The sequence below is a fragment of the Macaca thibetana genome, chromosome 8 (genome assembly GCF_024542745.1).
Source record: "Macaca thibetana thibetana isolate TM-01 chromosome 8, ASM2454274v1, whole genome shotgun sequence".
NCBI lineage: Eukaryota > Metazoa > Chordata > Mammalia > Primates > Cercopithecidae > Macaca > Macaca thibetana.
This window is the reverse complement of record NC_065585.1, coordinates 81,315,205-81,329,996: the sequence shown is the minus strand read 5'-3', so window position 1 is coordinate 81,329,996 and position 14,792 is coordinate 81,315,205. Positions and strand designations below refer to the sequence as shown.

Below are 14,792 nucleotides of genomic sequence, written 5' to 3'. Positions count from 1 at the left end.
GCTAAGCTGCGATGTTTGGTAGGTTGGGTGCATTGAATGTATTTTCAACTTAACAATATTTTCAATTTAAGATGGCTTTATTGGGTTATAACCCCATAGTAAATTAAGGAGCTCTTAGCAAACTGGCCCATCATAGGTATTTTTAATCTATAAATGACTTTAGCCTTCCTGTGGGTCAACAAATTCATCTCTTGACACATCAACCCTGCTGAAAAATAAGGCATTTTGGAACCTGATATGAACAGTCATCACAAGGAATGTATTATTATCATCTCCTAGAACCGTGGTACCATTCCTATGTTTCATTCTTCAGGTTAATTTCTGGTATAGATCTTTGATGGAGAAAAACTGGGTCTAGTGAAGCATATTTTCTAAATGATTTGTGCAATATCAAGACCTTCACATCTATTCTTAAAATTCTAACCATACTTATGTGTGTTGGTTGCTGGGATTACATTATTGTGCTTACCCATAAATTATCAATTTTAACCCAAGAAGGAAGAATTTATGTTCTCACAGTTAGTGGCTCAATGTATATATGAACCAAAAATGGCTATTAGAGATTTGTGTGCTATCACAAAGGACAGTGGAAGCAAAACTGGAGTGTATTATTGTACACTTTTGAAAAGCATTGTGTTTTTGCTATTGACTTCCTATTGCTTAGAGTTTCAAGTTTTAACTTCTCAGCCTGGCATTCAAGAAACTCCATCTGATGACCCTAGCTTACATGCTCACCTTTATATAATAGTCCTCAATAGGGCCTCTGGGCTGCTGAAATGGATTCCGCTGTCCCTGTCTTATGTCAGGGTCATTTTAATCCACACCTTGCTCAGATAGCATGATTTGTTCACTTCTCTCTCTATCCATACTTTCTCTAATTCCTCAAAACCAAGAATAAATGCAGTTTTCTGCTTTCTCTCGATGACTTCAATATATACTAGGAACTTGATTGCAACTTAGCGGTGTGAATAAGGGCTCAGATTCTGATTTGGGTTGAAACAAGTCTTCATTATTTGCTCTCTAGGTCGTCTCGAGGGAGTTACTAATTTCTCCAAATATAGTGTCCTTATTTGCGAAATGTAAATAGATAAAATTACCTTATAGAATTATTAAAAGAGTAAATTAAACTTTACATATAAAATGCTTAACAGTGAACACACAGAAATCAAAAACTATAGATTGTTTTGAATTCCTTTAAATTATTTCAAATGTTAGCTTTGTAAATTAGATTGTAATTTCTTGTGTTAGAACTGAGATTATAATTTACATTTTGAATAATCACAACTGTAATTGCTTAGTACATTCTTTTAGACCCAAGTAATCGGAGAATAACATGAAGTTAAAGGAAGATGTAAAAACTTTGGCATATGGTTCTCCAGTCAAGTCTGCATTATACTTCAACCTATTATAGTCAGGAACACAAGAGGAGGACTGCTCTATTAGTGGTGGTGATGGAGTAGGATTTTGTGTTGAATTTTAGTAATGTGAGGTTCAGGAAAGTATAGCACCTTCAATAAGAAGCCAATGGGGAGTAGGATTCACAGGTCTGGCAGTGAGAGGAGAGACAAGAGCTGGAGATACCAACTTCTGAGTGGTAATTGAATCCATAGGCATGCAGAGTACCACCTGGGAGGGAAATGTAGCATGCAAAACAGAGAGGATTTAGGAGCAAGGATTGTAGACTTGCTTATAGGCTACACAGATGATGATTAGTTTGCAAAGAAAGTGAAAGAGCGAGTAGAAAGATAAAAGTAAATCAGTGGTAACACTGTCCCCAGTAGAAGAGAATATGAAGAAGATGGGCATGCTTGATGTTGCCAAGTGCTTCTGAGGGGCCAAAGAAGTGAAGGCTATAACAAACATTGTGTTTATCAGCAGGAGGCCACTGTTGATCTTTGTGGGAGCTCTCAGAAAGTTATTTGAAGTAGATCAAGAAGAGAATGGGAAGCAAAAAAAAAATAGAGACATCAGGTAAAGAAAACAATTTTAAAAATTACTGTTAAAGAGTGAGTAGAGACCGGCACAGGGGATCTAGAAAGAAATGTGAGCTTTATTAACCTTTTTCAGGGGAGAGTTTTGAGCATTAGTAAAAGCCAATAGGGAGATTACAGATCTGTTACAGGTTGAATTGGTCCCTCTATATTCATGTATAAAAGTCCTAACCTCCAGTACTTCAGAATGTGACCTTATTTGGAAATAGGGTCATTGCAAGTATAATTCATTAAGATGAGGTCATACTGGCTTAGGTTGGGTTCTAATCCAGTATGACTGGTGTTCTTTTAAAAAGCTGAAATTTGGACACAGAGATGTTTCCATGGAGAATGCCACGTGAAGATGAAGGCAGAGATTGGGGTGATGTTTCTACAATCCAAGGAATACCAGAGATTGCCAGCATTCCACAAGAAGCTAGGTGAGAGGAATGGAATGTATTCATTTTCACAACCCTAAGAAAGAACTAATCTTGCCAACAACCTTGATTTCAGACTTGAGCCTCCAGAACTGTGAGACAATGACTTTCAGTTGTTTAAAGCCACCCAGTCTGTAGTACTTTGTTCTCACAGCCCTAGGAAACTGATACAAGATCATAGGAAAAAGATGAACATACAAAGGATAGTTGATGGTATGAGTTCCTCAGAAGGTAAGAATGGGATGCAAATTAGTAAGAAGGCTGATAGAATGTAATCGATGTGGGTAGACCTATTGTTTGTTATTGAAAAGGTAAAGGATTTCTCATCTGATGGCTTCTATTTTCTCTGTTAACTAGAAGGAGAGGTGTCTAATCAAAGTGAAGAAATACAAGGGGGAATTTTGAGGACCTAAGTGAGTTGGCCTCAGGATTCAAGTCATTCATAATCTGCTCTCTTGTGTAACTCTCTTCAGCACCAGCTGAAGTCACAGAGAAGTAAATAGCTGAGTCACTCAGTGCTGGAGTCTAGCAGGACAAGACAACTAAAATATAGAGCATCGAGAAATGTCACTGAAACAATATCTTGTGGAATCTAAGCCTACAAGCTGGGTTTGAAGGATATGGTTGATGGTTTGAAGATGCTAAAGGAGTCCTAATAAGTTTGCAGAATGGCAGGAGAAGTTGAACAGGCAAGAGAGGAGAGAGATGTGGTCATGGGACATCTGATGATGGGTCGTGACAAGTCTCAAGACATGGCTATTGGAGCAACTAGACCAAGCCAGGGAAGGGGAGGAGCACAAAAAAACTGTGAGGCATGGGCCGCAGATTACTCAACAAATAATCATTGAATGTTTATTATGTGCCAGACACTACTCAAAGTGCTAGGAGTAAAATTGTAAACTAAACAGGCATAAATATCTACCTTGTAGAGCTTCCAGTGGAAAGTGTCAAATAATGAAAATATTATTGAATATGTCAGATCTGTAAGATAATAGTGCATTGGAAAAATTAAAATGGTGGTACTAGATCTGTGTGTGTGTGTGTGTGTTACCATGTTAAGAAGGGTGGTTGAGTCATACTTCCTGATAAAGTGATATTCTATTCAAAACAGGTGAGAAAGGAAGCTATTTTCTTGTCTGGAGGAACATTTCAGAAAAGGAGAAAGGCAAATAAAAGTCCTGAATCCATATACACAATTCCATTCTAGCTCTTTTGAAATAAATGGGTGTCTTGCAATGTGATTGCCAATATTTCTATGAGTTTCCTCACAGAGGGTGGCCTCAGGAAGATTCTCACAGGGGAGGCCTCGCAGATGTCCTCACAGGGGAGGCCTCGCAGATGTCCTCACAGGGAAACCACACAGTATCCTCACATCTGTCTTCGCAGAGAGAGGCCTTACAGCACAGGTGTCCTCACAGGGGGGACCTCACAGGGCTTCCCTAACACATCTGCTGGTAGCTTCTTTTTTTTTTTTGAGACGGAGTTTCGCTCTTGTTGCCCAGGCTGGAATGCAATGGCGTGATCTTGGCTCACTGCAACCTCTGCCTCCCAGGTTCAAGCAATTCTCCTGCCTCAGCCTCCCGAGTAGCTGGGATTACAGGCATGTGCCACCACCCCAGCTAATTTTGTATTTTTAGTAAAGACGGGGTTTCTCCATGTTGGCCAGGCTGGTTTTGAACTCCCGACCTCAGGTGATCCACCCACCTCGGCCTCCTAAAGTGCTGGGATTACAGGCGTGAGCCACTGCGCCCGGCCATGGTAGCTTCTGCTCTAGTTTACCCATCGTGTTGCCACACTGCTTCCTCTGCTGCTAAGACCCTGGTGGGCCTGTGTTCTCTTGAGCACAGCGGACCTCCCTGTGAGGCTATCGGATACCCCGCTGGCCTGCCACGGAATGCTTCCTATCTCAGGTGCAAAGAGTCAGGGTCCTGGCTGTTGCCATGCCTCTGGGAAGCTACAGGACTTGACTGCTATTCTAGGTGGTGGCCTCGCCACCAACCCCACTTCTTTGCATGACTGCCACTGCCACTTCCAACTCTGGTCAACAGTACAGACTTGTCATATCTTTCCGGAGGCTGGGGCCACATCGTGCCTATCACTGGAAACAAGATGTCCTTCCAGAAAGAGGAGGGAAGTCCTGGTCAAAATCTTGTCTCATACCTAGCTCTGAGAACAACTACTTGGCATATTAATTGGCACCACTTTTTTTTTTTTTTCTGGAGAGAGCCCTATCACAACAGGGCACTGTCTTGCCATCACTTCAAAGAAAAAACCAAAATACTCTGACAACGATACATTTCTCAAGGTCTAGGTTATTTGGCCATATTTTCAGTTATCTTTTTACCATGGGAAAAAATTAAAATGTGTTTGAACATTTTTAAAGGGCAAAAATCAATTGCATAGGTAATGAAAGTTTTATTATATAAACACATACATTGTAAGAGGCTTTACACTGTGTTGAAGTGGATATAGTTGAGAGAGAGCAGTGACATGTTATATAAATCAGTGCTTATAAATTAGTAATTTTATAAAAATTTATCTTAGAATCTCAGCATTTACAGGGATTTTATAATGGGGAATTTTGTAAAGTTAGATTAAGAGATTAGATATCTCTGTTTTCTAGATGAGTCTATTCAGATTTCAGGCTATAATAAACCACATCTCCATGTACATTTAGAAATAAGTGAGCACTCATGTGGGTCCATTTGACTGAGTTTAGTGGAAAATTTGCCAGTTGAATAAATTGCAGTTACTACAAATCGTATGAAGTAGAGGAATAAACTGAAAAAATTTTTTAATCTCAAGAAGAAAACAACAGGGGCCTATTTAATTCACTACTTAGAAGATGAAAATTTTGGAAGATTTTATGTTTTTAAGAGGTTAACTATTTCAAAAATATTCTCCCACAATTTTTAGAACTAACCTGAAAGTTTTTGAATGACCGGAAAAATAGACAAACTTATCATGACCAAAACCCTCTAATGACCATGTGCTACGCAGCTCAAGCTAAAATTTCCCACGGAGAGGTAGCTAGTGAGGCGTGGGGTTTGGGAGGTGCTGTGACTTGCAGCAATGTAAACAGAGTTGCATTCTTCTTCCACCAAAGATATTGATATTTCTGGTCTAGGTCATTCTCTGTTCTCAGGACCCCAGTGTTCACTTTCACAAGAAATATATACATTTTTAAATACCTTCTGTTCACCTTGTGATCCATCTTAATCTCTCCTTGCTCTTGTGGCTTGCTTGTTTCAGGATTTGGGGACCACAAAGCCCACAAAGTCCTTTCTCTTCATAACCTGCCATCCAAAGACATTTTTGATGCTCAAACAATTCCCTGCTGTTTACAACTTCAGAGGTGTCCTCCAAATAATTTTCCTCTCTTAACTTCAATAGTACTGTTTCTACTTTTCATCTGACTTAGTAGCTCATAAATCAAGAGACAGGAGAGGGAGAATGAAAACCACCTTTACTATAGATTCTTTTATTTTTCTCTTTTTCAGGGGTTATTTACTGAAGGATAGTTTTCCATTTGTTCTTACTTTTATATTTTCACATCTTTTTTTTTTTTTTTACAACTGAAACTTGTGGATTTCCTTCACTTCTCTTTAAAAACTATTCTGCAATTCCATAGAAAATATTATTGAAAAGTATTGTAATAATTGACATATTTCTTGTTAGTAAACTTATTCTAATTATCTTGATTCATATTTATAAACTCTTGAGAGAATATACATATTTCTCACAAAATGTGTATGTATAATATTTAAAAATAAAGTAGAACCTTCAAGAGCATTTTGTTCTTCGCGGATTTGAGTGTACAGTAATTTGATCATTTCCTTAAGTCATGGGTCTTACCTTTGTCAGTAAGGATATATTCAGTTTCAGCAAGAGAAAACCCATACTCAAACTGGCTTATCAATAGGATAGTTTATTATCTCGTGTGATAGGAAGTTGAGGAACAGGGCTGCCTCCAGGGGAAGGAGAGAGGCTCCTGTTCTATTGCGTGCCTTCTCTTGGTTCTGTCTACCTCTGTGTATTGGCTTCCTTCTTAGGCTGTGACCAAGGTGGCTGCAGCAGTTCCAGATATAACAAAGTCCAGTGCACAAAGAACTGTCTCTCCTTGTGTTTCTTTGTTAGAACACAGAAACACATTCCTAAATGCCCTCAGACAGATTTTCCTTCACTTTGAATTGACGACTAGGATTGAATCATGTGCATATCCCCGAATCAGTCATTTGCAAGGGAAATTTGAAATACCATGAGTGACCTCCGCTATTCATTTGGGGAGTATTTGACTCTAGGCTTCCCCTTTCACTTTATGTCAGTCACATTAATAATGTGGGGGCCACATAAACTACTAAAATACACCACAATTTCAGTGTAATATGGTATTCTAAGATGGTTGCCCATTTCATGTTCTATGGACAGATTCATTAAGGATTCAGCTGCATTCCGGGGCGGCCTGTGCTCATTCCAAGCAAAGCTGGAGATGGGAGGAGAAGAGGCAAAACTTCTTTGGGATATTATTAACTCCCAGGGTTACTCTCCCAAGTACATTTAATACTGGATGCCTGTTGTCCAGAGAGGAAAGTAATCTAGGGATGACTGCAACTCTCCCCTGCGTTTAATTCAGTGTGTATCAGGGAAGCTCATAAAACAGTCTTCCAGATTACTGATATGTAACTCTATTAGAATTTAATTTACTGTAAGATAATTATAGCAAGGTCTCTCCGTGTAAGACCAATAAAAAGTGAACAAATTTTCCCTCAGGAGAAAAGTTCCTCCCCAGCCGTTCACCTCTATTCACTCAACATGAGCATCATCCTTGATTATTCCCTTTTCCTCATCCTACAGCTCGAATTCAGCAGGAAAACCTTCCATTCCGCTTCCAAATGGATCAGAATTCCTCCACCTCTCTCAGAAGTAGGCCACTTCCTAGTGATCTGGAGAGGGCGCTATTGGACGGACTTCCTCGTGGTCTGTCCTCTTCCCCAAACTCTGTATTACTGCTCAGCCTTCCAACCCGTTCCCAACACAAGAGTCCAGGAGAAACTTAAAAAAATGTAGACTTCACATCACTTCTTAAATCCTTTAATAATCTTCCATTGCATTAAGAATAACATATATACATACGTACTCTTGGCTGTGGCTTGTAATGTACATGTTATTACTCCTACTCTCCTCTGTATTCTCACCTGGTACATCCTACCTTTGTTTCAGCCACACTGGGCTACTTTCTCCTATTGGACATAGTTAAGTATTTCCCCATCATAGGACCTTCAGTCATTCTCTTCCCTTTGCTTTGACCATTTTTGCCCTGTTCTTTGGATGCCCTTTTCCCCCGCTTCTGAGCTGGTCCCAGCCCAGTCATTACTTTCCCATTGTGGCTTTCCCTGCTCACGAAATAGAGTAGGGACCTTTTTAGGGGCCTGCTGGGCCTCCCAAGCATAAAAATGAAATTAAAAAAAAAATTGAGTCCTTTCAAGGAAAATTGAAGGCACCTGAATAGCTTTGAGAAGTAAATGACCAACCTGATAAGCAAGACGATAATAATAGCTTAAACAACAGCCACTCAAGCAAATTAAACAAGATGTTTGGTTCTCTATACAAACTAAAGATAATATCTTGACATGTGTAACTCAATTGTTTTTTAGAAACCCAGATCCCCACCACATGGAAAATGCCAACTACTGTCGTGTAGGCCTCAGATAAGGGGAAACCGAGGACTAAACTCTGACCTCTCTTCTTTGCTCTAAATATCTTCCTGAGAGGCCTGGAGGAAGTGACATCCACAGGCCAAACTGTAACATTCCCTTCCGTTGACCCCAAGTTTTTGGACAAAGCTTTGCTTCCTTAATCAATTACAAATCAAAGAATCTCTGAATCCACCAATGACCTGTAAGCCCCCACTTCAAGATATCCTGCTTTTTTGGGCCAAATCAATGTGTGACCTTCATACATTAATTTGCAATTTTGCCTGTAACTTCTGCTTTCCTGAAATGTACCCCTGTCTTTAAAAGCCCTCGCCTGTAAGCCATCAAGGAGGTTGATGTGAGCTCTTAAGTGTGAGCTGCCTTTCTTGCTTGCTTGGCACCATGAGAATAAATGTCCTTTTTTCTCTTGCTGCAAACCTCAGTGTCAGTGTTTGGCTTTACTGTGCTAGGTGAATGGACCCATGGTCAGTTTGCTAATGCTCACACTATCTATACAGACTTTCTCCCTTGGATGGTGAGTGGTAGCATAATTTTAACCTGTTTTTTACCTTCACAAGCCTCTTCCCAGTTTGTATTTGTGTGCTTCTTTGTTTCCCTGTTTATTATCTGTCTCCCTCACTAGACCTGATGCTCCATGAGGGCCAGGTTGGTTTCATTCTCTGTGGATAGGGTTTAATGAATAACCCCCCTGTATCATGGTGATTCCCTTGAGTATGGGTAATGTCTCTACCCTGCTAGCACCTAACAGAATGTTAGGTCCCCACATACTATGTCCCTAGTGTGCGTTTATTGTTGAATGAGTGGGTACCTATTGTTAGAATACTAAAAATTAGCATTTGACTACAGAATCAAGAATGCAGGAATGGATTTCTCATTAATTTGAGAACTTCAACTGCATCACTGGCAAACATTCCACAGGGTTTGTGATGTTTTCAGTAAGTTTAGAGCCATAATAGAACATCATTTTTTTTTTAATGAGAAAAGATAATACTTGAAAAGTCAGAAAGCCAGAAGAAAATAATTGCAAAACAGGTGAGTAGGAGAATCACCTCATCCAAATCTAACCTGATCATGTGAAGCAACCTCACAGACTCGTGGAAGGTTGCAAACAACTATAGATAAATCCGTTTGGTGACATATAATAAAAGTTTGGCCTTGTCAGTTTTAGCATCCCATTTCACATTACCCCATGGCTAGTTGAATCATTTCAGACATATATTGTTAGCACTACATAGTACTTATGAACCTAGTTTAGTGCATTCACTCATTTAAGGCTTCCACAACCTCGTCAGATAGATTTTATTATTACAACGATTTTACTGAAGCATAGAGAGGTTAAGTGACTTGACAAAGATCACCCGGCTAACAGGTGGCAGAACTAGGCTGCAAACACAGGCCTATAATTATCAAAGAGTAAAAGACTCCCTTGGAATGAGCACACTGAGGAAACTAAAGATGAATGTGAATTAGAGTTATAAATGTTAATGATTGTTTTATTTCATAATTGTCATAGTTCTCTGTATCCCACAGATAGTACCTGTGTCAGCAGTTTTTTTTTCATTTTTAAATAATTTTAGGCAGGCACAATGTAATATGTAAACATACAAATGCAAAAAATATAAAATTAAGTGATTTGTATTATAAAGAATTTTTGCTTAGTTCCTTGAAGTAGCATCCTAGAGGTACTATTTGATAGCTGAACATTAATTGATTAGTAAATTGGAGAAAGATGAAGGGAGAAGAGTAATGGACCAGACTGAGGACACCTTGGGGTGCTCTGCCCTGCTTAGCTCTGCAGCTCTTACCTTCTCTGGGTCTTAGTTCCTCGGCAAACTTAGGATACTGGGTTAGATGCCGTCTCGCTCAAACCGACTCTAGCTTTGTATAATTTTGTACAAAGGTACCGATATGTTAATAGAAAAATAAAGAACGGGTATGGTGGCTCATGCCTGTAATCCCAGCACTTTGGGAGGCTGAGGTGGGCAGATCACCAGGTCAGGAGATCGAGACCATCCTGGTTAACACGGTGAAACCCCGTCTCTACTAAAAATACAAAAACAAACAAAAAAAAAATTAGCCGGGCATGGTGGTGGGCACCTATAGTCCCAGCTACTCAGGAGGCTGAGGCCAGAGAATGGTGTGAACCCAGGAGGCGGAGCTTGCAGTGAACCAAGATCGTGCCACTGCACTCCAGCCCAGCCCGGGCGACAGAACAAGACTCTGTCTCAAAAAAAAAAAAAAAAAAAAAAAAAACTATGTAACTATCCTCTTATTTTTGACATGGCTTTTCAGGAAACCATCCTAATCCTATCAGTTCTATCTTCATAAACATTCTAGTTCCAACTAGAAAATCGCCTCTAGTCTTAAATACCTTCTAACCAGTTTTTTACACTATTATTGGATTTTTCTTTTTGAGATAAAATTCTTGGCTTTTCATTCTCCTGCTTAGGGTCCTTCAGTAGCTACCCTTTCACTGAGATATGTCCGTGACCAAACTCGTTCCCATTCTACCTTGAACTTCGTGCTCCTCTCTACCAAACCATGTGCAGCTCTTTGAACTTCACAAGCTATCTCACATCTCTATGCATTTGCTCTGGTTATTTCCTCTGCCTGGAATGCTACCTCTTTCCCTTGTTTGTTTGATGGACACTTTCAAGATTCAGGAAGATGTCAGCTCTTCTGTGAGCCTTTCCTGCCTGGACATTCTTCCATGCAGCAGGTTCCCCATTGCCCCGCCCAAGATAGAACTGACTGTTCCTTCTTTGGTGTTTCCACTCTCCCCAAAGCCAGCTTCTCTACCTGAGACATGTTAACATTTATCGTCTGTGTACTTCTCCTAATGCTCTCAATAGTAAAGAACATGTTACCTTCATCTTTGCATCTCCAGCATTTAGCACAGTGCTCCATATATGGTAGCAACTCAGTAGATACGAACAGATGAATAAAAAGATGAATGCAATTTGAATGAATGAAAAGGCATCAACTATCTAAAAAGTTATTTTAATTTTTCAAGTTTTGGCCTAATGCTTTCAGAGATGGCAATGGAAGAGAAAAACGTGTGAAGAGTGAAAGAATGTTGTAGGGAGAAGGTCTTTCCTTTCATTGTGTATATTGTTTTCAGCTGCTTCCGATACTATGATCTCTTCTGGATCTTGTTAATGAAATTTTCAAGTATTTGATATGATATTAATAATGCTCCAATATGTATTTTGAAAACACTCCTAATTTTATTTGGACAGAAAACTAAAAAGGCTGGACGAGAGTGCACATGCTGCAATAGGAATGAATTTGAGAGCATAGTGGTTCAGAATACAGTAATTATTTTGGGCTGCCTTTTCAAATTCAGCGAACTCAGATACTTACATGATTTTGAAATATTGCAGTAAATGGACCAAAGCCAACTCCAGTGTGTGAAAGATAGATTTTATACACATGCTTACGTTTTTGATTAATTTATTCATTATTCAACCTACATTCATTGAGCACCTTCTTCTGCTCAGCTGTACCCTAGATGCTTTGGATTCCAAAAGATGGATTGGCGGATGGCTCTTTGGTTGTTCTAGACAAAGTCCTTGATGCTTGGAGAACGTTTTGCATTCATTTGTTGTCATGGTGATAGTTGCCCCACACAGACTGTCCAGGCACCCCAGCTCCTGTTGAATGTTCTGTCCTCTTCACCGCCTTTCCAGCAGTCCTCTGCTAGTTCCTCTAGTGTATAGTATGTGCTCCTACCTTTGAGCTTTCCAACAAGTCTTTTCCTATTTGAAACCCTCTTATCAGAGAACTCAACTCATCTTTCAGACTTGCTTGGGTCAGTTCATCAAGGGAAGCTTTCCCTGATCCCATAATCAGACCAGCTCCGGGGCTGTAGTGGTGCTTCGCAGGCCTTATTGATATCACAATTAATTAATAATGAATTTAGCTGCTTAATATCTGGTCTTCCTGCTGAAATATAATGTATACAAGAGGATGATCTGTGTATCTGTTTTTCCCCATCTGCTTCCAGAGTTCAGTCACGTGATGATATGGTGAGATTTTTAATAAAGATTTGCTGAATGAGTAAATGAACTAATATTGGCAGAATTGCTAGGATGGACTAATTCCTCTTTGCCCTCTCCCAGCCCATGTCCTGCCTTTCCTCATTTATAATAAAAAAAAGCTTAATGGCTTAATGATACTTGGAGAGCAATTCCCTTTCCTAAATTGAATCGTACATGTTTGAACTCCCATAGTACATAAGGCCCTGTGGCTGTCAGTGACACTTGAGTATCCTTCTTACTGCTTCTCAAGTGGAAGGAAAGAACGGGAGAAGGAAGGTGATCCCTTTCTCAGCCAACCCAATCTTAGAGAAATAGGAAAGATCAATTGTGGGTATAACAACAGCAATCTCTTTCCCCACATGAAAGAATCATGTTGCTCATTCATGGTTAAAGTAGGATTTTAAAATAGCCAATCTAGCAAAGGCAGTGAGAATCAGGAGCAGAGACCAAAACATGTAACAATTCATTTTAGAAAAATGTCCTATAAACCGATCTCACAGTTGGAACTTAAAAGGCCCCAGATACAATCATGTTCTGTAGAGCCCCTGAAATTGCCTCTGGCACTAAAGAGATCCTAAGCAATATTACTCAGGGAGGAAGAGGAATAGGGCATCCATCACATTGTCATGTTCTGCTCTGTTCTCAAATTACAAAGTCAGACTCAGTCCAGAGTTGAGGGATGGTGTTCTTATTCTGCTTTTGTCTACCCTGTGTAGGTTATGACAGCTGGCTGGGGAGTGTGCTCCTCCAGCTTGTTTTTAGAGAGTCCATCTCTCTTGATTACCTCGACATCCCTTCCTCCTGGCCTGTGTGATCTCTTCCTGTATGCTGTCTCATTTTTCCATATTAAGGTGGCTCTAAATATCAGGCTGCCTTAAAACCCCTGAAGTTTTCTTTTCAGAAGGGGTTTGGAAGTCTCACTAAGCTCACCAGCAGAACAGAGCATCTGTTTACTCTATGGAAATAGACTAACTCAATATGACATCATTTCTGCTCCAGCCTTGTCTGCTTCCATGACTTTTGGAAACCGTATTCTAATGAACATCCAGTGACACTGTTTCTTTGGTTCTGACAAAAATCAGAATTGTACCCACTCTTATAACACGTTCTCTTGCATTTCCCTAAGACTCCAAGGGTTAATATCTTTTAGGGTTTTATCATGCCTTTCCAGACTGTCTTTTTGCTTCATCTATATCAATGGCATCAGTTTCACTTGGAGCAACACGATTCTTGGCCCTATCCCAGACCTACTGAATCATTAACTCTGGAAGAGATGCCCTGCAATCTGTGTTTTAACAGTTTATACAGGTAAGCTTGGTGGAAGTTTACCTTTGCATTGACTGATAACAAAAAAAGGGCTTCTTCATTAATTTAATAGTTCAGGAGAAATTGAAACTACTGGGGAGATGGAGGGCCTATTGAGAACCATCCCAGCAACCTGACCACAACTGGTCTTCCCTCGACACCATGAACCACACTTTCCAAACCTTCTTCACTCCTGCCAACAGCAGCCGCCCCCTGCAATTATGAGATGCTCAAGGAGGAGCATGAGGTGGCTGTGGTGGGGACACCCCACAACTCTACGCCTCCAATGTCCACCATGATCCACTTCAGCAGTGAGACCTCTGTGCCCGACCATGTTGTCTGGTCGCTGTTCAACACCATTTTCATGAACTCCAGCTGCCTGGGCTTCATAGCATTTGCTACTCCATGACGTCTAGGGACAGGAAGATGGTTGGTGGCCTGACCAGGGCCCAGGCCTATGCCTCCACCACCAAGTGCCTGAACATCTGGGCCCTGATTGTGGGCATTGTCATGACCGTTCTGCTCATCATCATCCTGGTGTTGATCTTCCAAGTCTATTGATAGATCAGGAGGCATCATCCAGGCCAGGGGCTCTGCCCGTGACCTATATCCCATGCACTCCATCTTCCATTCCTTGCCCTGCCCCCGGAGCCAAGTCCTGTATCAGCCTTTTGTCCTCACACACTTTTATACAATGGCATTCAATAAAGTGCACATACTTCTGGTTAAAACAAACAAACAAAAAAGTTGAGAGCCAGGTGAGGTGGCTCACGCCTGTAATTCCAGCACTTTGGGAGGCCGAGGCAGGTGGATCACGAGGTCAAGAGATGGAGACCATCCTGGCCAATGTGGTGAAACCCCATCTCTACTAAAAGTACAAAGATTAGCCGGGCGTAGTGGCAGGCACCTGTAATCCCAGATACGTAGGAGGCTGAGGCAGAAGAATTGCTTGAACTTGGCAGGCAGAGCTTGCAGTGAGCTGAGATTGCACCACTGCACTCCAGCCTAGGCAACAGAGTGAGACTCTGTCTCAAAAAAAAAAAAAAAAAAAAAGTTCAATAAAGATCATGAATCAATGGTTTAACATTCTCATAAAAACTATATAACATAATTTAAAGCAGATTTAATTATGCATGAATAATAAATACACTAAAACTATGTGGTTGTATCAAATGAGTCAGTATGTGCAAAATACTTAGAATAGTACTTGGCACATAATATATGATGTACAAATATTAGCAGATATTAACATTATTATTATTTGGCTCCACAGGATATTCATTAACTAAGTATAGCCACCCCTTGCCATTTTCTCCCAGAGAAGAT

At 40.3% G+C, this 14,792-nt stretch overlaps 1 pseudogene; it reads left to right on the top strand.

Annotated features, from left to right (window-relative positions):
- The first annotated feature begins 13,628 nt into the window (after positions 1 to 13,628).
- On the top strand, positions 13,629 to 14,027 carry LOC126960685 (interferon-induced transmembrane protein 3-like; annotated as a pseudogene).
- Positions 14,028 to 14,792: the final 765 nt, after the last annotated feature.